The sequence below is a fragment of the Peromyscus leucopus genome, chromosome 2 (assembly GCF_004664715.2).
Source record: "Peromyscus leucopus breed LL Stock chromosome 2, UCI_PerLeu_2.1, whole genome shotgun sequence".
NCBI lineage: Eukaryota > Metazoa > Chordata > Mammalia > Rodentia > Cricetidae > Peromyscus > Peromyscus leucopus.
The window spans coordinates 118,045,521-118,070,133 of NC_051064.1; the positions used below are offsets into that span (position 1 = coordinate 118,045,521).

A 24,613-nucleotide genomic window follows, 5' to 3' on the forward strand; every position below is an offset into this window, starting at 1 on the left:
CTTCCATATCCAGCGCACATGTTGAGATCAGAGGACAGCTCTGGCATTTTAGTCTTTGCCTCCGATCTCTAGCAGGAGTGCTGGGATTACAGATTCTTTCTCATGCATGGCAAATTCTTGTATCCACTGTGTTATTTTCTTCCCCCTTCTATTTAATATTAATTATTTATTTTGAGGCCAGGTATCAAGTGTCCCAGGCTGGCCTAGACTCCATGTGTAGCTGAGGATGACCTTGAATCCCTGGTGTCCTGCCTCCACCTCCTGAATGCTGAGATGATAGGAATGTGTCAGCACATCTGGGCTTCATGCATACTAGCACTCTGCTAACTGGACTGTATCCCTAGCCCCAAATTAAAAATTTGTTTAGACCCACTCTTTTTTTTCTCTCCCAAGATAGGGTTCTCTGTGTATCCCTGGCTGTTTGGAACTCGCTCTTTAGTCCTGACTGGCCTGGAACTCAGAGATCTGCCAGCCTCTGTCTCTCTTCCTAGTGCTGGGATCAAAGGTGTAGGTCATCATTGCTCCCATGTTTAGACCCGCTTTTAAAAAGCCTGCCCTCCAAGCATCTCCTTGTCTTTCACTGGGCAGGCAATTCATCTGTCATGGTGGCATTTTTTAACTCTGATTGCTACCAGTAGTATTTATCAACTGTATCAAGCTCTATGAGAGACATACTTGCAAGGGGGGCCAAATCTTTAACAGAAATGTTAAAGGACAACAGTGGAACAGTAACATCTGAATTGCCACCAGGTGGCAGCACGTAATTTATGCCAGAAAGGTTCTGAACAGGCCAGAGAACTAGGCTGGGGTGATCTCCATTCAGACATCTGTGAGCAACTAATTAGTCTTCCTCAAACAATGCCCTGTTTAGGTTATGTTTCTGTTCAAGAGCAAATCACACAAGCATTAAAACAAAAATATTTTATTATTCAAGCTCCATCCACATTCAGCCTCTTCCAATTTTATTTCCTACCATACATTTTCTTAAACTCGGTTGCCATCAGGACCACCTTTATTCTGTTGTTATTACTATTTTCAGTGCTGGGGATTGAACCCAAGGTCACATGGTACACTCTCTACCATTGCCTTCTGCCCATAGTCCTATTCCAATTACTTATGTTCCACATATTTGCCAAGAATCTCTACTTCCAGGAAGAGGGAAGTCTAAAGATTTTTAAGGGAGGCCCCTAAACTCTGGGAGAAAGGCCCATATTCCACCGTATCTATCTGTCCTTGTGCTTCTTCTTTTTATTTTGTTAACTTTTTGAGGCTGGCCTCGAATTCACAAAGATCAACCTGCCTCCGCCTCCCGAGTGCTGGTATTAAAGGCATGCGCCACCACTGCCCGACTGTCATTCCTCTATTGCAGTCTGCTCAGGTGTAAGAATATAAACTCTTGAGATCCGTGGGTATGGAAAGTGTGAGGAAATATGTACCTGACGAACAGTTGGGTAAATTCTTATTTATTCCTCACGAAGATCTTTCATAATTCTCCTTTTCTTTTTTCTTTTTGGTTTTTCGAGACAGGTTTCTCTGTGTAGCTTTGTGCCTTTCCTGCATCTCGCTCTGTAGACCAGGCTGGCCTCGAACTCACAGAGAACCCCCTGCCTCTTGCCTCTCGAGTGCTGGGAATAAAGGCGTGCACCACCACCGCCCAACCCATAATTCTCCTTTTCAAGCCAGCTCGTGATACCCATCCTCTAAGTCTTCACCAAGTCCAATCTCTTCCCTCGGCATTTCGTTTGGTTGCTTTTTTCTCAAGTCGCTAGGAATTATGTATTAATTTTAGTTTCGCATTACTCTGCAATCCTGCAGTACATCACATTCGATCTTGCAGGACACCTTATTCAAAAGCCGCGCCAGTCTAGTGCTTGTTCAATTGGCTTAATTAATTATCAATTGCTTCTGTTTGGGGGGTTTGATTGGTTTATCTTTTGTTTACCGTCCCGCCCTCTTAGAGACTCTTTAGACTAGGTTTTCCCCCAGGTGTATTCTCTGCCCTTCGGTTCCGCTTTTTCAACACACTGTCTCTACTGTTTTTACCTCCACTCCCTTCCTATTGGTTCCCTTCGTCTTCTCAGAGTTGGCGCCTAGCGATGCTGATTGGCTTCTCTGAACGCCCATTGTGCCCACCCTCGTACCACGTGGCATCCCTAGCGTTAATTGGACAACCCCGCTAGCTCGTTTGTCAAAGATCGACGACTGATTGGCTGCTCCGAGGGAGGCCTGAAGAGGGGCGGAGCCCCCGGAGCCCCCGCCCCCGGTCCCCTGCCCCCAAGCGTTTCAGACGCTCACCCGCGGGGAGCCGAGAGTTTCCAGCTGCCCTCTCAGTCCCAGCGGTGATCCGCCTCCGGGCCCCGCCGCCGAGCAGGCGGGGGAAAGCAGCCCAGACCGCAAGGCCATGGCAGTAGCCTCCCGCTCCTGCGCTGCCGCTGGCCCCGCGGAATCGCCGGCTTCTGCGCGAGGGACCCCCACCTCCTCCGCAGGCTAAACAGCCACGGCCGGCAGCTGCTATGCTGGCTCTGGGCCGCCAGCTCCCTCGCCCTCCGGCCCGCGCAGACGCCCCCTCGGTGGCTCAGTCCTGCCTCAGGTAACGTCGGGAGAGGGTCTGAGGAACCAGGCTCGGCATCCCTGCCGCGCGCGCAGCCTCTGCTCCTGGGTCGCCGAGCACTGGACAGCCTGGTGCCTTCCTTGAGACTCTAGTAGAGGCAGGGCACAGTCTCTCGTCCCTTTCCCCACTTCCTTTCCCTCCTTTCTTCTCTCCGGGTCCCGGGACAGTGCTCACCTTCTCGCTTCTGAGGCCGGGAACCCATTGGAAGTTACACCTCGCATCGACATTGTGGTGTGTGACCTTCCTCACTTGGGAAGTTCTGGAATCCTTCGCGTCCCGCACCCCTACCGAGTGTGCCTCACTGGTCTCGGTACCCTCTTCTCCCGCTGAGATGTGGATTCCTTACCTCCCACCAAACGTGCCCATCCCTCCTAAACACCCTGACTTCCAAGAGACTTCCTCCCTTCTCTCTTCTTTTACTGATTTACTTTTTACACTTCTTTTTGAAGACCCTAATCTAAACTGCGATTCAGACTTAGCTGGAAATAAGTTCCAGATTAGTCGAATTGAAAAACTTCTCAATTTATACCTCCGAGAAAAACTTGTTAAAGAAGTTGGGCTTTATTCTGTAGGGACAGGGAGCCATTGAAGGTTGTAAGCAGGAGCTTGGTATGGTTTATCTCTGGAAAATGTGAGGGAAAGATTGAAAGTGAAGACGGGAGGGCAGAAGGCCTCCGTAGGCAGGAAACTTGTGTTACTGTGGGTAAGAAAGGATGAATGGACTGGAATAGTTGTAGGAAAATGAAGAGAATGGCATGAAATTCCAAAAATTTTCAAAATAGAGTTGAGAGGTTTCTTGTTTTCCCTGCTTTTGTGAGCAAGGGGTTTCTCATTGGTCTATGGTCTTGGGTTGGTGGTGTTAATGGAAACAGACTGAAAAGAAGCAATTCTGAAGAATAATAATTTGGCTGTAGCCAAGTTCAATTCGAGTGTTTCAGATAGAGCTGGGAAATTGAGCATAAACTGAGAACGTTTGGATATAAAGACCTGAATTTGAGAGTGCAGAGAGAATATATAGGGATTCTTGTAGTGGGAGGTAGTAATCCTGAAAGCGGAGAATTGGGCTGTGGGTCAGAAGCAGCATCACTGAGGACAGCAGACACTGAAAGAGAGGTTTAAAGGGTCGGGGCAGGAACTAGAACACAATGGCGGTATTGCAGAAGCCACAGGAAGACGGCTTGAAGAAGGGAGGGGAATAGTACCCTGTGTCAGGTGCGCCCGAGGTCAGGTTCATTCCAGTTAGAAGCAAGTGGGTTTAGCAATTGGGAGTTCACCTGTTTCTTTCCAAGGCAGTTTTGGTGATAGAGTAGTAATCGCATGGATTTAGGAGTAAACAGAAGGCGGTGATGATGAGTAAAAAGGTTTTCTTTTCTTTTTTTGTTTGTTTGCTTGAGTCAGGCTTGTATAGCTCAGGCCAGCCTCAAACTATGTGCGTGTTATCACACTAGACTGGCCTTATTTTTATTGTCGTAGTTATCTGTGGATAAATAATTTTTTTCCTGAAGGTTGAAGGAGCTGTAGTGAGTTTCTGACATGCCTATTATAGCCATAGGAATCAGTGGAAAATATCAAGGATTTATTACTATTATTATTATTATTATTTTAGATTTATTTTTATGTTATGTGATGAGTGGTTTCTTGTTGGTTTGTTTTGAGACAGGATCTCACTGTGTAGCTCTGACTAGCTTGGAACTCATTATGTAGATCATGCTGTCCAGCTATGATGTATGACTGTTGGCCTGTGTGTATGTTTGTTACCACATGTGTGACGGTGCCCTCAGTAGTCAGAAAAGGGCATTAGGTTCCCTGGACCTGGAGTTATGGATCTTATGGATCGTGGTGAGCTGCTTATGTGGGTGCTAGGGCTTGAATCTAGGTCCTCTAGAAGAGCAACAAGTGCTCTAAACTGAGCCATCTCTAGCACCAAGGATAAAGGAATTTTTTTTTTTTTTTTTTTTTTTGAGACTGCATAGCCCTGGCTGTCCTGGAACTCTTTGTAGATCAGGCTGTCCTTGAACTTAGAGATCTACCTGCTTCTGCTGGGATCAAAGGTGTGTGCCACTACCAGATTTTGCTTTTTCTCCAGTACCCTAAGAGCAGGAAGGGGTGGGGGGAGAGATTGCTAATCCAAAACTGGAATTTGCAAAGCAGAAATAGAAAATGGGGAGCCACTTTACATTGCTAGTGATAGTGTGGGATCTGTGATCAACCGCACAGTCTAAATTGGAGGTTAGAAGAAGTAAAATCTGGAATTGAAGAGATGGCTCAGCTCTTCCAGAGGACTCAGGTTCAGTTCCCAGTGCTCACATGCCAGCTGTGTGTAACTCCAGTCCTGGGAAACCCAACACCCTCTTCTGGCCTCCTTGAGCAGTGCATGCACACAATACACAGACATACATGTAGGCAAGACATTCATACACATGAAATAATAGACATTTAAAAAAGAAGTAAAATCTTTAAGAAGGCTAGTGTACTTGGAGAATGAAGAGATAACCAGAAATGTGATTGTCAGAATACATGAGTGGAAAGTTCAGAGTTCTTTCAAAGCAAAGGGAAGGGGGGAAAGGTGTAACTGTCTTAGTGCTGTTGAAGGGAAATGGAGCTAATAGGTTATTAAAATGGTCTATGTTGACTATGTCATCATATGGATGTCATACTTAACCAGTATGATAGCAGGAGATATTAAGTCCAATGGGTGAGGCCTATTAACACCAAGGAGGGACTCAAATTGGAGATTCCTTGGTGTTTGTTAAAAACTAGTATTCAATGGTACAGATGTTTGTTTCTGAATTAACAGTGATGTTCTCAGATATCTGGGTGATTTCAATGCATGCTTTGCTACTCTGTTATAGAGATAAATGTTTGATATGGCCTCAAACACTATCCTGTGTGGTTTGGCATATGAGGGTCTTAATTCTGTGTAAGACATGTACATAGCTAGGAGGCTAATAATCTGCTCTCCAGTGATGCTTTCTACTTATAGTTTCAGTTCATTATAAGAAGAAAATTGGGCACCAGGCAGTGGTGGTACATGCCTTTAATCCCAGCCCTTGGGAGGCAGAGCCAGGCAGATCTTTGTGAGTTCAAGGCCAGCCTGGTCTACAGAGTGAGATCCAGGAAAGGCACAAAGCTACACAGAGAAACCCTGTCTTGAAAAACCAAAAAAAAAGAAGAAGAAGAAAAAATTGGGGCTGGAGAAATGGCTCAGAGGTTAAGAGCATTGCCTGCTCTTCCAGAGGCCCTGAGTTCAATTCCCAGCAACCACTTGGGACAACCATCCATGATAAGATCTAGTGCCCTCTTCTGGCCTGCAAGTGTACATGCAGGCAGAACATTATACATAATAAATAAACCTAAAAAAAAAAAAAGAAAATTGTGGGATTGGAGAGATGGCTCAGTGGTTAAGAGCACTGATTGTTCTTCCAGAGGACCCAGGTTCAATTCCCAGCACCCACATGGCAGCTCACACCTGTCTGTAACTCTAGTTCTAGGGGATCTGACACCTTCATACCAATGCACATAAAGTTAAATTATTTTAAAAACGCTGGGCAATGGTAGCGCATGCCTTTAATCCCAGCACTTGGGAGGCAGAGCCAGGTGGATCTCTGTGAGTTCAAGGCTAGGCTGGTGTACAGAGCGAGATCCAGGACAGGCACCGTACACAGAGAAACCCTGTCTCGAAAAAAACAAAAACAAATTTATTTAAAAAAGAAAGAAAGTCAAGAATAGCATGGAAGAGAGGCGGAGGAGGAGGAGGGGAAGTGATTAGAAAAGAAAGAAAGAAAATGTCGAAAAAAAAAAAAAAAGAAAAAAAGAAAAAAAGAAAGAAAGAAAGAAAGAAAGAAAATTGTTCCCTGGCTTATTTGGAGTAGAAAGGGGATTTGCTTTTAAAAAGGTATTCCTCCTTTATATTAAAGAAATTATAAATACATTGTTAATATCACACACTTAATTTTATTCTGAAATATGTTTTATTGGAGTTTGAAATCTGGGATAGGGGCTTTTATGGGAAGTTTATCTCCTTCTGGTAATGGAGCCTAATTTACATTTTTTTTTTTTTGTGGGGGTGATGTAAATGTTTTGGACCAACAATGGGCATTGTGCTATTTTCCAAGTCATCAAATGAAGATGACTTCAGTGTGGTCTCAGGGTTATTTTTTCTGAGTGTTCAGAGGGGTTGGTGGTTAAAGAGTGTATTGGTAATAATGTGTCAACCATACATTCTACTTTTTTTTTGGTTTTTCGAGACAGAGTTTCTCTGTGTAGTTTTGGTGCCTGTCCTGGAACTAGCTTTGTAGACCAGGCTGGCCTCAAACTCACAGAGATCCGTCTGGCTCTGCCTCCCGAGTGCTGGGATTACAGGCATGCCCACCAATGCCCGGCTCAACTATCCATTCTTAACATTCTGTTTTTTACTGTTTGTGTGGGGTGTGTGTATGTGTAGGTGTGGAAGTAGAGAACAACTTATAGTAGTTGATTCTGAATTTCTACCGTGTAGGTTTTGGGGACTGAACTCAGGTCATCAAGTGTGGCAGCAGGTTCTTTTACCCATTTTACTGGCCCTCTGATATTTTATAAAGGCAGTGTGAAAAAGGGGAAAATATTGGAAATCTTCATTGTAAATCAAAACTGAGATTGTGTTATTAACTATCTGGTTACAGGTAAAATATTGACGTTCTGTAAGCCTTAGTGCTTTGTTTTCAGTTTCATGTTTAAAGCTGGACGTTGTGGGGTATGCCTGTCCTAGCATTTGGGAGACTGAAGCAAGAGGATCAAAAGCTTTCGGTTAGCATCCTGGTCTACGTAGTCAGATCCTCTCTCAAAAATACCAAAATAGTGTATTCCTCTTTTGGAATTATTCCTACTCTTGGGAATGTTCCTCACTTTCCCTTAACATGTTTGCTCTGCTGGAAAAAAACAAAAAAAACAAAAAACAAAACACACATACAAACAAAACATACAAAAAGTCCTAAAATAAATAAATTATATATGTATACATAGTATTTAAAAATATAATATATTCAAATGGTTAAATATAAAACTATATATAACATAGGATTTTATATATCTATATATTTTATATAAACAGTTTCAGTCTCATGACTGTTCTGTCTACCTAACTCCATGGTTCCTTCATCCCTCCCAACCAGTTTTTAAAACTCTTTGGGGACTTGTGGTTGAAGATGAACCCAGGGTATTTTTGTTTTGTTTTGTTTGCTTTTCAAGACAGGGTTTCTCTGTGTAGCTCTGATTGTCCGGAACTTGATCTGTAGACCAGGCTGTCCTCGAACTCACCAGAGATCTGCCTGCTCTGCCTCTCGAGTGCTGGGATTAAAGGCATGCACCACCACTGCCCATTGAACCCAGGGTCTTAAGTATGCTAGTCAAGTGTCCTACTTAGTTGACCTTTATTTTTTTTATTTAAAAAAATTATTTTTTTTATTTATTATGTATACAGTGTTCTGCCTGCATGTATGCCTGCACTCCAGAAGAGGGCATCTGATCTCATTATGGATGGTTGAGAGCCACCATGTGGTTGCTGGGAATTGAACTCAGGACTTCTGGAAGAGCAGTCAGTGCTCTTAACCTCTGAGCCATCTCTCTAGCCCCTTAGTTGACCTTTATATTGTACCCTTGCCTCACCCCTATTCTGGGAGAAGGAGTTTGTTAGGTAATCTTCAATTTCTGACCTTCCTGGTACACAGGCTGGAGTGTGGACAACCACACACCCAGCTCTCTTTGCATTCTTTTAGACTCTGTTTAGGCAAATGCTTCCAAACACAAATATATAATCTTAGTTTTCTATTTTTCATGAAAAAGGTGATGGTTTCTCACAGTTCTGCCCTCCACCTCATTAGACTTGTCTTTCATTTTAGTATATATTTGAGAGCTTTGCAGATTAGTACTTTGAGAGCTTCCTCATTCTCTTTAAAAGTTTAAACACCTACATTGTATCCCATGGAATTCCTTTGGTGTAGCTGGGTGAGGCAGTGTATACTGGCAATCAGTACTCTGGAAGCAGAATCAGGTGGATCTCTCTGAGTTCAAGGCCAGCCTGGTCTACATAGTGAACTCCAGGACAGCCAAGACTACACAGAGAAACCCTGTCTCAAAAACAAAACAAAACAAAACAAAACAAATATTCCCACTTCCCTCCCCCCAAATGCTTTTGATCCTGAGATGCCTTCATAGAGCTTTGGGGTTTGTCTTTGTATTATGTCACCCTGTCTCAGGGACCATAATTTATAGATGGTTGGCTGCGTTAAGTGGTACAGAATGGATGTTGGAAAACAAGGAGGATCACATCTGGACCTCCAGGGAAATCTGAATACACCTACTAACTAACCTCTTTACGTTTGCTGGTGACTGAGATCAGGCTTTGAATGAAGGAGGATGAATTCAGGAGCAGGAAGGAATTGATGTTTATTGGTGAAGTACAGACAGATCTCCTTAAATATCAGTCCTGTTTCCTGCTGAACTAGTCCCACAAGGCTTTTTTGTAGTTGGTGCTAGGATTATTCAGAATTTAAAAGATTTTCCATATCTCTGTGTGTGTGTGTGTGTGTGTGTGTGCGCGCGCGCGCGTGCACATTTGATATAATGTGTGTGTGTGCGCGCGCATTTGATATAGCATGTGTGGCTCAGAGAGGCTCTTAGTTCAAACCCCAGTGCTGCAAGGAAAATAAGAGAATATATTTCTACCTTTTTGGCCTTCCTATCTGTAGAAATAAAATCTGACCAGGTATCTAAAATAGCAATACAATACAAAAAAGCAACCAACCATCCAACCAACCAAAACAAAACAAACACGACTGTAATCACAGTGCTTGAGCGGGGAGGCTACACAGAAAGCCAATTTGAGGCCAGTATAGGCTACATGAAACGTTGTTTCAAAGAAACAAAACAACAAAAAAAAAAATTAGCTAATAACATGGCTCAGTGGGTAAATGCTCTTACCACAGAGTCTCACAGCTTGATCTCTTCAACCCATGTGGTGGAAGGAGAGAACCAATTCCCACAGGTTGTCTCTGGCCTCTAGACACACAGATAAATGAAATGTAACAGAAAAAATTTTTTTAAAAGAAATACCAAGAATGTGTGTGTGGTAACTTGTTCCCTATTATGTACATTCCTTTAGCTTTTGAATAGTCTAAGCAGTGCTGTAATGGAGACCTTGAACATGTCGTTTTTTTTTTACATGTGTGCAAGGGGATTTTCAGGATAATTTACAAAAGCAGGATTTCTAAGTTAAAGTTGATATATATTTATTACCATGAATTGATCAGTTTTCTTCCTTAGGCATTTTTTCCCATCTACATTGCCTGTTTACTTAACTAACATTGCCTGTGTCATAGCTAATGCTTAAATATTGTTTATTTTGTACAATGAATACTGTTCTAGGTGCTTTATATACATTACCTTATTTAATCTTAGTAAAAATCCCTTTGAGGTGGGCACTGATACTGTTTTTCAGATGAATACATTAAGGAGTGGTTGAAGTGTTCAAACTCATAGCCATCAAGCTGCTAGAATTCCAGTAAGCACTCTGGTGGAGGGTCAGTATTGTTACTATTATGCCCTGCTGTTATCAGTCTCGGATTTTTGCCAGTGTGATAGATAGAAAGAAGTGATAACTCAGAGTGGTTTTAGTTGTTTTATTTTAACCATGCTGAGACGAAGTGTCTTTTTTATGTTTGAGTCATCCCCATTTCCTGTTCTGTGAACTACCCAGTTTAGTCTTTAACATAATTTTTCTGTTGCGTCAGGGATCTCTTTCTTTCTGATTTCTAGGACTCTCTATAAAAAGTTAAATGTTGTTGATATGTTTTATAAGAACTTTTCTTTTTTTCTTCTTGGATGCAGGGTGTTGAACCTAGGGCCTCATGTGTACCAAGTGTCTGTTTGCTCTGCTGTTAGGCCCTCAGGCCTGTTTTGATATTTGCCTTTCTTATGTCTCTTATTTTATTCCCCTATAGAAGTTGTAGGTTTTTATGCTGTTAAACTTTTCAATCTTCTTTTATGGCTTTTGGATTTTGAAATATAGGAATAAGAGCCTTCCGCATTTTAATCTATCCAGTTGGAGCAAGAATACAGAATTGCTGTAAGGGTCAAAGTGCTTTGTGAACTGTTAAATCATTAGACAGATGAAATATAATGTTATTTATTAATTTATCCTCTGAACAAGTTCTACAGAGGCTGTCATGTGTTCCTTTGTATTAAATAGAATAGAATGATGTAATCTTATTTGTGTAATATAGAAAATTAGAGCTGGGTCTGCTGGTGCATAATTTAAATCCAGCACTTGGGAGGCAGGCAGAGGCAGGCAGATCTCTGTGAATTTGAGGCCAGCCTCGTATCATAGTGAGTTCCAGGATAGCCAGGGCTTTATAGAGAGACACTGTCTCAGGAAAAAAGAAAGAAGATTTGGATGATATTGACCCTATTGCTAATGTTTTCCTAGGACAGTTTACATGGGCTCTTTTTTCAAAATGATTTCCACAATGAATTCACTGTGATAATCTTGATAAATTTGCATATTTTTTAATATACTAAATTTTTCCATCATGAGATATTTATGGAAATAACACATTGAAGGAGAAAAAACAATACAATGTATACATCCTTACTGAAAACTGTATAGTATCATACAAAAAAGACTTTTAGGAATTAATTTCTAATTGAAGGAAAGTTCTACTTTCAGAAATGAATCAGCAGACAGCACATTCTTACTTAACTCAAAGACTGGCATACTGAGCAAAAGGTGTTCATATTCTTTTTAGGAGTTCTTTCTTAACCGTCAAGCACAGGGGTTCTGTCTTTTGGAGTGATTTCAGCCACTAGGTCATTAGCAATAATGTGTTCTGATTCCTTTTCTTTAATTACTTTACAGTGTGCCTTCACTTGATCTGTCCAGTCATATTCAATTAATTTATTTCTGAGCAACTCTTTATTATTATTATTATTATTTTGTTTGTTTGTTTGTTTGTTTTCGAGACAGGGTTTCTCTGTGTTTTAGTGCCTGTCCTGGATCTCGCTCTGTAGACCAGGCTGGCCTGGAACTCACAGAGAACCGCCTGGCTCTGCCTCCCAAATTCCCAAGTGCTGGGATTAGAGGTGTGTGCCACCACCACCCAGCTTATTTCTGAGCAACTCTTTAAAAGACATTAAAAAAAAATAACTATGTTTGGGCGGGCTGAAGAGATGACCCAGTGGTTAAGATCACTGCCTGTAAGCTGGGCATGGTGACACACACCTTTAATTTTAGCACTCAAGAGAGAGAGGCAGGTGGATCTCTGTGAGTTCAAGGCCAGCCAGAACTTACAGAGAGAAACCCTGTCTCAAAAAAAAAAAAAAAAAAAAAAAAAAAAGAAAAGAAAAAAAGTTTTACTGGCTTCCCTGCAAGAGGCCTAAGGCTCACAACTATCTGTAATTCCAATTCCAGGGAATCTGATGCTCTCTTCTGGTTTTTTGTGGGCACTGTAGACACACATACACACAAGATGTGCAGGCACACCAGTACACACAAAATTAAAATAAAAAAACCCTCTGTGAGTGTGTGCATGTGTGTGTGTGTGTGTGTGTGTGTGTGTGTGTGTGTATGTGTATGTGTGTGTGTTTATGCCACATGTGTTCAGGTGCCCAAGGAGGCCAGAAGGAGGTGTTAGATCTCCTGGAGTTGGAATTGTAGGTAACAGTGAACCACCTGACATGGGTTATGAGTTCTGAACTCAGGGTCCTCTGGAAGAACATCAAGAGCTCATAACTTCTGCACTCTTTCTCTAGCCCTTCTGAAATTATTCATAGTATTTTCTTTCGTTGTTTCTATTAACATTTGGTTAATAGATGCTCTTATCTGTGCAGCTTTTTATTAAATAAATAAAAAATTATTTATTTATTTATTTATTTTTCATGAGCATTGGTGTTTGGTCTGCGTGTGTGTGTGTGTGTGTGTGTGTGTGTGTGTGTGTGTGTGTGTAGTCGGGCTTTCCTTTGGACCTCCAGCTCACAAAAAGCGACACTGAGGCTTATTATTAATTATGAAAGCTCAGCCTATAGCTTAGGCTTGTCTCACTACCTCTTATAGCTTAAATTAACCTATTTCTATTCATCTACATGTTGCCACATGACTTGTGGCTTTTACATCTCCTCCTGCATGTCTGTTCTCTCTGTGTCTGCTGGATTTCTTTTTCCCAGAGCTCTTTCTGTTCACAAGTCCCTGCTATACCTCCTGCCTAGCTATTGGCTGTTTAGCTTTTTATTAAACCAGTCAAAGTGACACATCTTCACACAGTGTAAAGGAATATTCCATATCACATGTGTGTCTGTGGAAGGATGCCACATCCCCTGGAACTGGAGCTACAGATAATTATGAGCCGCCATGTGGGTGCTGGAAACTGAACCCAGGTCCTCTGAAGAGCAGCCAGTGCTCTCAACTGCTGAGCCATCTCTCCTGCTCCTTATCTCTGCATCTTGACTCCTCTTGCTGACTAGCATCATCTTGGGCTGTCCCTCCCGGCAGTAATTCTTGCACTGAGATTAATTTCAACCACACTCTTCAGCTGCCTGTTTTGTTTGTTTGTTTGTTTGTTTTTGCATATTTTAGTTTTGTTTTTTATCTTAGAGTCTGACTAGAACTTTTAAAATGTTTTTACTCTCACATTTGCTACGGTTCACAAATGTTTATGCTATTTTTTTCTGAGTACAATTCTTGTTGATTGGAATGAATTTATATCTTTGGGAAATTTAGAAAAGTTGTCATTAGCTAAGTAATGCATATTTACAATAAAGATCTGGAAAATAACAGAAACAAAAGAAAATGAAAACATGAAGCTGATACAGTGGCATATACCTATAATCTCAGTACTTAGGCTGAGTCTGAGGATCTTAAGTTTGAAGGTAGCCTAGACTACATAGCAAGACTGTTTCCAAAAAGCTAAAAAGCTAAGGATGAAGAAAGAATTGACAAGTAGAGAGGATTTCATAAGATATAATTTTCTCATAATCTGCCTGTGTCAGTGTTCTGTTGTGGTGAAGGATACCACAGCCAAAACAACTCTTTAAGAGAAAGCATTTCCTTTCTCTCTTTTCTTTCTTTCTTTCTTTCTTTCTTTCTTTCTTTCTTTCTTTCTTTCTTTCTTTCTTTCTTTCTTTCTTTCTTTCTTTCTTTCTTTCTTCTTTCCTTCCTTCCTTCCTTCCTTCCTTCCTTCCTTCCTTCCTTCCTTCCTTTCTTTTTTTTTTTTTTTTTTTAGTAAGGTTTCTCAGTGTAGCCCTGGTTGTCTTGGAACTTGCTCTGTAGACCAGGCTGGTCTTGGAATTCACAGAGATCTGCCTGTCTCTGCCTCTCTAATGATTAAAGATGTGTGCCACCACTGCCTGCAAGAAAGCATTTAACTGGGGTCTTGCTTACAGTTTCAGGGGTTTAGTCCATTATCATGGCAAGAAGTATGGTGGCATGCAGGCAAGTGCTGGAGCAGTAGCAGAGTGCTACGTCCTGATCTGTAGGCAGAGAGAGAGAGAGCAGTTGGGCCTGGCATGGGCTTTTGAACCCTCAAAACCCACCTCCAGTAACACACTTTCTCCAGCAAGGCCAGACCCACTCTAATAATGCCACACCTCCATTGCCTTCCAATCCTTTCAAACAGTGCTACTCCCTGGTGACTGAGCCTTCAAATATGTGGGCCTGTAGGGGTCATTCTTATTCAAACCACCACACTGTCCACAATTCACCAAGTTAATAGCTATTTTGAACAGGTAACATTTTGAACATATATATATCCTCTTTCACTGTGCATGTCTATAGTGTTAAACTCTCAAGGTTTTGGCATGGTGTCTGACCTCTAGGAGGTGCTAAATACAGGATTGTTGACTGGTGAATGAAAGAAAGAATGTATTTTTCACACAGTTTGAATCTTGGTAAGGTGAGATAGCTCAGCTGGTAAAGTGCTTGTTATACAAACCGGAGGATTTGACCTGTTTGATCTCCAAAGCTCAGGTAGAAAACTAGGATATAATGGCATGTACCTGTAATCCCAGTGCTAGAGAAAGGATAATTCCTGAGACTCGTTGGCCAGCCAGTCTAGCCTGAGCAGCAAGATCCAGTCAGAGACTGTCTCAAAAAACAAAGTGGACAGCCCCTGAGGAACACCACCACAGTCTGACCTGTCTTCCACATACTCATGCATACATAGGCACATGCTCCAGAACACACCTGCAACTCCAAACACACAAAATTTGAGTCTTGACAACAAAAAGCCAAAACAAAAACAAAAACAAAAGAAAATGAAATCTGAATCTCAATATCTAAATCTTACTTTTCCCCTCAACTGTACATTTTGACTAATACCTAATATTAAAATTTGGCGGTGGTGGCGCATGCCTTTAATCCCAGCACTCGGGAGGCAGAGCTAGGCAGATCTCTGTGAGTTCGAGGCCAGAGTGGTCTACAAAGTGAGTTCCAGGAAAGGCGCAAAACTACACAGTCTCAAAAAACCAAAAAAAAAAGAAAGTGAGCAAGTTCAAGTTCAAGTCCTTATGGAGCTCATATGGACTATGAGTGGACATAGTCCACTGTGAAGAAAATAGATAAGCAACAATTATTGTACAGTAAGATAGCTGTAATAGAATTTGTTCAGGACAATATCATATCAAAGTACAGACGAAGGAGATTGAAAGGACAGAGAACACTTCCCATATTAGTTGATTCCTGAGATAGCTATGTTGAAGAAACCAATAAGAACACCCCATGGAGAAAGAATGTTACATGCATGGATGCTGAAGTATGAGCAGGAGTCTACAAATAAGTAGCTTAAGGGAGAAGGGGTTTGTTCTGCTCGCAATTCAAGGGCGCAGTCCATCGTGGTGAACAAGGTGGCAGGCACTTGAAGCATCTAGTAACATCTTGTTTATAATCAGAAAACAGAAAATGAATTAGCATGCTACTGCTCAGTTCCCTTTCTCCATTGATACAGTCCAGGACTGAAGCCAGGAGTGGTGATATTCACAGTGTGTGCGTCTTTTTCGTCTGATTCATGCCATCAAGATTGCCCTCACAGGCGTGCCCAGAAGAGGTGACTCAGATGAGTCTAGGTTTTGTCAAGTTGACAGTTAACACTAATCATCGTAAGTTGACTGTGTCTGTGGATAGAAGAGTAAAGATAGATGAAATTGGAGCTAGGAGGGCTGGAGAGATGGCTCAGCAGTTCAGAGCATGACCGCTCTTCCAGAGGACCCGGGTTCAATTCCCAGCACCCACATGGTGTCAAATGACTGTAACTACAGTTCCAAAGGATCTGACACACTTCTAGACTCTGCAGCTTCTGCATGCATGTGATGCACAGACAACATGCATGTAGATAAACCACCTGCATTTTGTGTTTTAATAAATAAAAATAAGTCAAAATTTTTTTTCATTTTATTTATTTGTTTTTGTTTTTTTTTGAGACAGGGTTTCTCAGTGTAGCCCTGGCTGTCCTGGAACTTTCTCTGTAGACCAGGCTGGCCTCAAACTCACAGAGGTCTGCCTGCCTTTGCCTCCTGAGGATTAAAGTCATGTTCCACCACTGCCTGTCTTAAACAAAAATTTAAGGAAGAAAAAGAAATTGGAGATAGCAGTGGACATCAAATGAGGAGGAGTGTTGTTACATATAAAGCATTTTTAGAAGTTTACCCACCATGGATAATAGATTGTAAGGTATGTGAGTTAGGTGCTTGGAAGACTCAAAAGACATTTGCTAACCAGTCACTGAGAGTGAGAATGAAGGGCTGGAGAGATGGCTCAGCAGTTGAAAGAGTGTATTGCTTTCCCAAAGGACTGGAGTTCAGTTTCCAGCATCCATATGAGACAGCTCACAACTGCCCGCGATTCCAGCTCCAGCTGATTTGATGTCCTCTTCTGGACTCTGGGTGCCCGAACACACATAGCATACATTCACATAAACACAATACATACACATGAAAATAAAAAAGAGTTGGAATGAAGTCAATCATCAGAAAGTGCTGTAATAACTGGAGTGAGGAATATCACTTCATCTGAGACAGGAAAGAAATAACATTAGAAAGGTGGCATAAGTCTGGAGGATAATGGTTAGGTTATTTACTTTTCTTCTTTTTTTTCCCTATTTTATTCCATCCAAGCCCCCAGATTAGGCTAACTTTAGTGGAACATGGTTCTCGAATGCCAGGCTAACATCTTTATAAGAAGCAGATATTGGGGGCTGAAGAGATGGCTCAGTGATTAAGAGCACTGGCTGTTCTTCCAGAGGTCCTGGGTTCAATTCCCAGTACCTACATAGCAGCTCATGACTGCAACTCCAGTTCCAGGAGATCTGGCACCCTCACTCAGACATACATGTAGGCAAAACACCAATGCACATAAAATAAAAATAGATAAATTAAAAAAGGAAGCAGATATTGCTGAAGATTTTACGCCACTGTTGTTGAGACAGGATCTCATGCTGTAGCTCGGGCTGGACTCAAACTCATGGCAATCCACCCTCAGTCTCCTCAGTGCTGGAACAACAGGCTTGAGAATGGTGCCCAACTCACTGAAGACCTGTACCTGTCACATGTGTCATATGAAAACTGTCATAGGCTGTAGTTCACTTCCTTTCAGCCTGTCTGAAATAATGTTGAAATTTTTCATGCCTATGAAATAATGGGGATATTATTAAATAAAAATATATTTTTTGTTTTTTATTTACTAGCTATTGTTTTAACTATTAGCCCCAGATTCAGTATTTGAATAAAGTAATATATACTACAACTCCTATGTTTTCCTTCAGTTGGAAAGAGAGACTTTGTAAGAATCTGAACATGTGGGCAGGGGGTGTAGCTCGGTGTCTGGAGTGTTTGCCTAGCACGCATGAGATTCTGGATGACTGTATAATACTGTATGGTGGTGCATGCCGTAATCCTGTCACTTGGGAGGAAGGGGCAGGAGCATCAGGAGTTCATTGTCATCCTCCCTTGGTTACACAGTTTTCAGTTTTTAAATTTTATTTCTTGGGGCTGGAGAGATGGCTCAGAGGTTAAGAGCACTGACTGTTCTTCCAGGGGTCCTGAGTTCAATTCCCAGCACCCATATGGTGGCTCACAACCATCTGTAATGAGATCTGGCGCCCTCTTCTGGCTTGCAGTCACATATGCTGTATACATCATAAATAAATAAATCTTAAAAATAAATAAATTTTATTTCTTTATTTATTCTGTGTGGGTGGGGTTATAGCACATGTGAGGATGTCAGGACAACTTTCAGGAGGTCTTTGCTTACGTGGGAGCCAGGGATTGAACTCAGGTAGTCAGATCTGCTCCACAAGTGCTTTACCTGCTGAGCCGTCTTGCTGACCTCACATTTTGGTGTGTTAATAGAAGGGATTCCTAGCCAGATGTGGTGGTTTATACAAGTAATTCCTGTACTCAGAAGGATGAGGCAGGAGAGTTGGGTGAGTTCAAGGTCGAGCGGGGCTGCATAGTATATTCCAGGCTATCCTGGGACTACAGGGTGAAACTCTGTCTAGATAAAACAACAAACCAACAAACCAAACAAAAACTGAAGGGGTTCCTGAAGTGGTTAAGAGAATTGAACAAACTTACTTTCAAATACTTTTGTAACTCTCAGCCTCAGTTTCTGTTTTATGTTGTGGCCCAGTGCCTGGCAGAGATTGGTGGATATAGTTTCATTGCAAATGTGGTAGTTACCAAAGGAGCTAATACACTTTTTTTAAAAAAAAATTATTTATTTTTATTTTATGTACATTGAAGTTTTTTTTTTTTAAATACTATTTTAACTTTATTTTATGAGCATTGGTGTGAGGGTGTCAGATCTCCTGGAACTGGAGTTACAGACAGTTGTGAGCTGCCATGTGGGCACTGGGAATTGAACCTAGGTCTCCTGGAATAGCCAGTGTTCTTAACCACTGAGCCATCTCTCCAGCCCTGTACATTGGTGTTTTGCCTACATGTATGTCTATTGGATCCCCTGGAGGCAGTTGTGAGCTGCCATATGGGTGCTGGGAATTGGACCCGGGTCCTCTGGAAGAAGAGCCAGTGCTCTTAACTGCTGAGCCATCTCTCCAGCCCTGCTAATACACTTTTAGGAACTTTTAAGAACGATCTTTTGGTCTGTCTGACACTAGTAGGTGCCATTGTGTATGTTTGCAGCTAACTAAGTAGGGGATGGCAGTTTTTATGCTAGAATGCTTTTGGTTTGAATGGCAATTGCAGCTTACTACTTGACACAGGGTGTCAAGCTCAGCAGTATTGCTTTTAGTTTTAACGATGCAGCCATCCTGAAATATGTCTGTATTTGTTGTGTTGGTCCATAGAAAGGATAACTGCTGAGCCAACCTGTCGTGTATATTTGCCATATGTTTGGTCTTGAAACACAACTAATATGCTTGCCAGTGTTCCTATCCTGGAAAATGAATGGCCAATTTACATCTCACATATAATAAACTTTTATTTTTAGGTCAGTTAAAGAGTTTTTATCATTATAGAAAAATCATTAGGACATCAGCATATTTTGTTTGCATTCTTTTTCTATTATATAGGGACTGTAAAAATTGCTATTTTCCTCACTTTGACAGTCTTCATCACCAACTTCATGCATCTCGATTCCGTATTTGGGTGGACATTGAAGGTTTTCAGTGCTGGCTATGTTAGCTGATAGTGTTCCAGTGTGTTGTGGGATTTTATCTGTGCCTTCACTGTTGTGAAAATGTTGTATGCCTTGTCTTGGTGATATTAATGTATAACTAACAAATCTGTGGGCTGGGGAATATAGTACAGTTGGTAGAGTGCTTGCCTAGTAAGCACAAAGCCCTGGGTTGATCAGCAGCAGGGCATAGAACTGGGAGTGTTGGCTCACATCTGTGATCCTAGCACTGGGAAGCAGAGGCAGGAGGATCAGGAGTTCAGGGCCATCCTCAGCTACTTAGAGAATTTGAGGTCAGCCTGGCCTTCGGTGAGACCCTTTCTCAAAAAGAAAGAAAAAGAAACACTGCACTATTAGAATAGCAAAGAAGGAATAGTAGGAGCAGGCATGCTTTTCCTGCAAGTTTGTCATCCATTCCTCAGATGTCTGTTTGGTGGGGATAGTAACAACAATACAACATACCTCCAAATGAACAGAACCCCAGAACAAACAAACAGCAGTGCAACAAAAGAAGTCAGCTAGAATCAATGGTAGTTTTTACCGTGGAGTAATTAAATGACTCAAGGCTTTTAAAAGCCTTAGAGGTTGCTGGAGAGATACCATATGCATACAGTTTAGTCTCTTGTTCAGGGAGGGTAGAGACTTGTAGTAACTTTCTGTAATTAACAGAAATGTAGCTATGTTTGTGGAGGGAGACATTTTATAGTGCTAAGTGCTTAGCTTTGGAAACTTAGCTTTTGAACCCCAAGTCTGTCTTTGATGCAGGGTTTCTCTGCATAGCCCTGGCTATCCTGGAACTCCTGTAGCCCAGGCTGGCCTCGAATTCTGAGATCCAGCTGCCTCTGCCTCCTAAGTGCTGGGATTAAAGGCGTGTGCCATCACTGCTCTGCTAATTTGACAGTCTTACTCCCTTCCTCTTTTTATTATTTGAGACAAAAATCTCACTACCAAGCCATGCAAGGGGAATTGCTTTGTAGATCAGATCCACCTGCCTCTATCTCCCATTGCTTGGATTAAGGTGTGTGTCACCACACACAGTGGAGCCTCCCCTTACATAAGCGATAATGCATACTTTGTAGAGATGTCAGAACATTAGAGGGAACATCCATAGTTGGTTGGGTCTGGAGAGATGGCTCAGCCATTAAGCGCATTGGCTGCTCTTCCAGAGGACCTGGGTTCATTTCCCAGCACCCACATGGCAGTTTGCAACTGTATGTAGCTCCAGTTCCAGGGGATCTGACACTTTCACACAGACATACATGCAGGCAAAACACCAATGTATATAAAATAAAAATAAAAAACAAAAACAATTGGCAAAATGGTGTCTGCAGCTGTCTGTAGAAGCATTTTAGCTAAGAGGGTGACCTGAGAGTCCTGAAAATTTCCTTGGTTTTTTGAGAAATGGTTTATAGAATTACCATTTTGGAAAAATAAAGCATATAATATTGAGTATAGAATATTTAGTCCACTGTCTTTTTAAAATCATAATTTTAAAAAGATCACATTTCAATTTTTACTTATTTATTTCTTATTTATTATGTGTATCCATGAATACACTTGTTACTTGTTCAGGTGGAGAGTATGGACAGCTTTCTGGAGTCAGGGTGAGTCTGGGGCTGGAACCGGGTCACTTCGCTGGGTGGCAGGCACCTTGGCCTACTGGGCTGTTCCACCAACCTGATCACAACTTTTAATTGTACTTTCTTTCTTTTAAAAAGCTTATTTTTTTTTTTTAAATTTTGTATGTATGGATGTCTTACCTGCATATGTATGTCTGTGTACTATGTAGAGTCTGAGGAGATCCAAAGAGGGTGTCCTGTCCCCTGGAACTGGAGTTACATATAGAAGGTTGTGTGCTGCAGTTGGGTGCTGGGAATCCTAACTGGTGAGCCATCTCTCCAGCCCTGTACTTATTTACTTTCTATGACAACTCAATCTCAATATAAATAAAATTAACTTTAAAAAAGAAGTTTCCTCTCCCTTCCCCCTCCTTCCTCCATTTTCCCTCTCCCTCCTTCTCCTCCATCATCTCCTACCCCTTTTCCTTCTTCACTCTTTTCTTTTCTCTTGTAAAAGTGTCCAAGTTGCAACACAGGTACTAAAAAAATGGTGTTTGGCCAGGTGCAGGCCTTTAATGCCAGCACTTGGGAGGCAGAGGCAGGAGGATCTCTTGAGTTTGAGGCTAACACAGTCTGTGTAGCAATGCTGTTTTAGGCCACCCAGGGCTAAATGAGACCCTGTCTTAAAAAACAAACAACAGCCGGGCAGCGGTGGCGCACGCCTTTAATCCCAGCACTCAGGAGGCAGAGCAGGCGGATCTTTGTGAGTTCAAGGCCAGCCTGGGCTACCAAGTGAGCTCCAGGAAAGGTGCAAAGCTACACAGAGAAACCCTGTCTCGAAAAAACCAAAAAAAAAACAAACCAAAAAACAAACAAACAACAAAAAAAATGTGTTTGTTTCCTTGTAAGCCACATAATTTTGACATTTTTGAAAGACCACTAAAGGTCATTTCCTGTTTAAGGACAAAAGCACTGCAGCTTTTCCAGTGCGGGGTTTCCCAGCTGGGCGCTGCTGGCATTTCAGACAGGACAGTCCTCCGTTGTGCGGGACTGTTCTGTGAACTGCAGGACATTTCGTTTCTCTGGCTCCTGCCCACTAAAATACCAGTATTGCCTACCTCACACCCTCAACATTGTCATAAAAGCCCTTCCTTGACTAGGATGTCCAGCCTCCCACAGGCAGATGCTTATGCCTCTCTCTATTTGAGAAACAGCGAGTCTCTACCTGAAGTATTATTGTATTAAGTAGGTCAGGTATTACTAATTTTCATTTGTTTAAAAAAAGTCAGTGTTTTGTCTGATCATTTGCTCAGTGAAGAATGCTTATCTAGCATATGTAAGAGTCTAGCAGTAGAAATAAAATCTAAGTTTTTACAAGCTCAAAATTGCTCATACTTACCTCTTGAAAAAGGTGTCTACATAGTGCTTAAAATCCATGTTTTCCTCCTTCCTTCCTCCCTTCCTCCCTCCCTCACTCCTTCTTTTTTTTCTTAAATAAGGTCTCATGTTCACTCAGGATGTCCTCAAACTCACCATGTTACCAAGGATTCTTTGAATTTATGATCCTGCTGCCTCCACTTCCTGGCTTCTGGGATTACAGGCATGTGTGTGACACATCTGATGGTGTCGAGGGTTGAAACTAGGACTTTGTGAGTGCTCTGTAAACACTACTAACTGAGCCGTATCCTCAGCCCCCAAACGCATGTTTTTCAATCGTTACATCTTTTGGTAAATGTAATGGTTATTGTAATGGTCTGTTCTCCCAAAAAATTAAACTTTGAAGGGTACCTGAATTATCAAAAGGTAATATTCCAGGGCTGGAGAGATGGCTCAGTGTAGTTAAGAGCACTGGCTACTCTTGTAGAGGACCTGGGTTCAGTTCCCAGCACCCATATGGCAGCTCACCACCATCTGCTTGTAGTTCCAGGGGATCCGATGCTCTGTGAAGGCACTGGGCACTCGTGCAGTGCACATACATACATGCAGGCAAAACACTCATCATATAAAATGAAAATAAATGCACACTTTTATTTATATTTTTATTTTATTTTATTTTTGGTTTTTCGAGACAGGGCTTCTCTGTGTAGCTCTGGCTAGCCTGGCTGGAACTCGCTCTGTAGCTCTGTGAGTTCAAGACCAGCCTGGGCTACAAAGTGAGTTCCAGGACAACCAGGGCTGTTACACAGAGAAACCCTGTCTCCAAACAAACAAACAAACAAAACAAAACAAAACAAAAAAAAAAAAACAAAAACAAAAAAACAACAACAAAAACTCAGTGGGTGGAAGGAGAGAACTGCAAGTTGTCCTCTGACATAGAGATCTACATGCTCACTATGACTCAAGTACCTGCTTCCCCTAATTAATAAATACATGCTTTAAAACAAAACCCTTCCGCAAAACTCAGGGTATAGTTTTATTTTATTACTTTTTTAAAAACAAGGTCTCATCATGTATTCTTGGCTGTCCTGGAACTCACTGTGTAGATCAGGCTGGTCTCAAACTCATAGAGATCCACCTGCCTCTGTCTCTTGAGTGCTGGGATTAAAGGTACATGCCACTGTGCCTGACAACTTTAAAGATTTCATTGATTCTTTTGTGTGCATGTATGTATGTGATGGTGTATGAACCAAGGCTGCTCTTCTGTAGAGGTCAGAGAACAGCTTGCAGGAGTTGGTTCTCTCCTTCCGCAGCATGAGTCCCAGAGATCAAACTCAGGTTGCCAGCAGGTGCCTTTACTCACTCAGCTGAGCCATATCACCAGCTTTTGTATGGTGGCAGGTTTGTGTGTTTATACCTTTCCTGCCTTTTATACCTAGTAAAAATTTGTTAGAGAGCCAGGTGGTGGTGGCACACACCTTTAATCCCAGCACTCCGGAGACAGAGACGACAGATCTCTGAGTTCAAGTCCAGTCTGGGCTACAGATCGAGTTCCAGGACAGCCAGAGCTGTTACACAGAGAAACCCTGTCTTAAAAAAACCAAAACCAAACCAACAATACTAAAAAGAGATGGAACTGAAGAGAAGGCTCAGCAATAAGAGCACTTACTGCTCTCACAGGGGACCTGAGTTTGACTCCCGGCACCCAGGTATTGCAGCACACAGCTGCCTGTACCTCTATACTCCAGAGGAATTCATGCCTATACTCACATGCACATACTCACACACAGACATATGTGCACATGCACCTTCACACATGAACATGTACACTCCAATACACCCTTCACAAACATGCACACACGTCGTCATGCACACACATATATAATAATTAAATAAAATGTGGTTATTTAGTGGCTGGCCATGGAGACAGAAGCCAGAGCTTGGACATTTTCCTTTCTCAGAATTTCTAAAATGTATTAATGAAGTCCTTACTCCCGTGAGGGGGACTGTATGTTCTACCGTTCCTCTCAGCTGCCTGGTGATTAATATTACTTTAGCATATAAGAGGGTCTCTAAACTAAATATATTTCATATACATTCTTTTCTACTTTAGATTTATGACTTGTGTAAGTTAGACTCTCTTAAAAGTTTCCACAGTGCTTTTGAGACTTTAGTGTGGGCTATAAATATTCCTTGGACCAAAAACTGTGGTGGAACTGTTGCAGCAGAGTTTGAGAATCTGGAGGCTTGGCTTGCATATCGGATTGCTGTTTCCTTGCCAGATTGCTTTGTTTTCTTGGCCTACACGTGTCAAATAACTCCTACTTTACCAATAGACTTAGGAAAAAGAAAAAAAAATGAAAAGATGTTTTATTTTGAAAAGTTTTAAGCCAGGGCTTGAGGGGGTGAATGCCT

General features: G+C 41.8%; 1 protein-coding gene across 1 annotated transcript in view; it reads left to right on the forward strand.

The window, feature by feature from the left end:
- The first annotated feature begins 2,273 nt into the window (after positions 1-2,273).
- Tesk2 (testis associated actin remodelling kinase 2) overlaps positions 2,274-24,613 on the forward strand; it is a 111,481-nt gene continuing 89,141 nt past the window's right edge. Inside the window, exon 1 of the mRNA XM_028889769.2 lies at positions 2,274-2,590. The gene's annotated coding sequence lies outside the window, so the exon portion shown is untranslated. The remainder of the gene's footprint in view (positions 2,591-24,613) is intronic.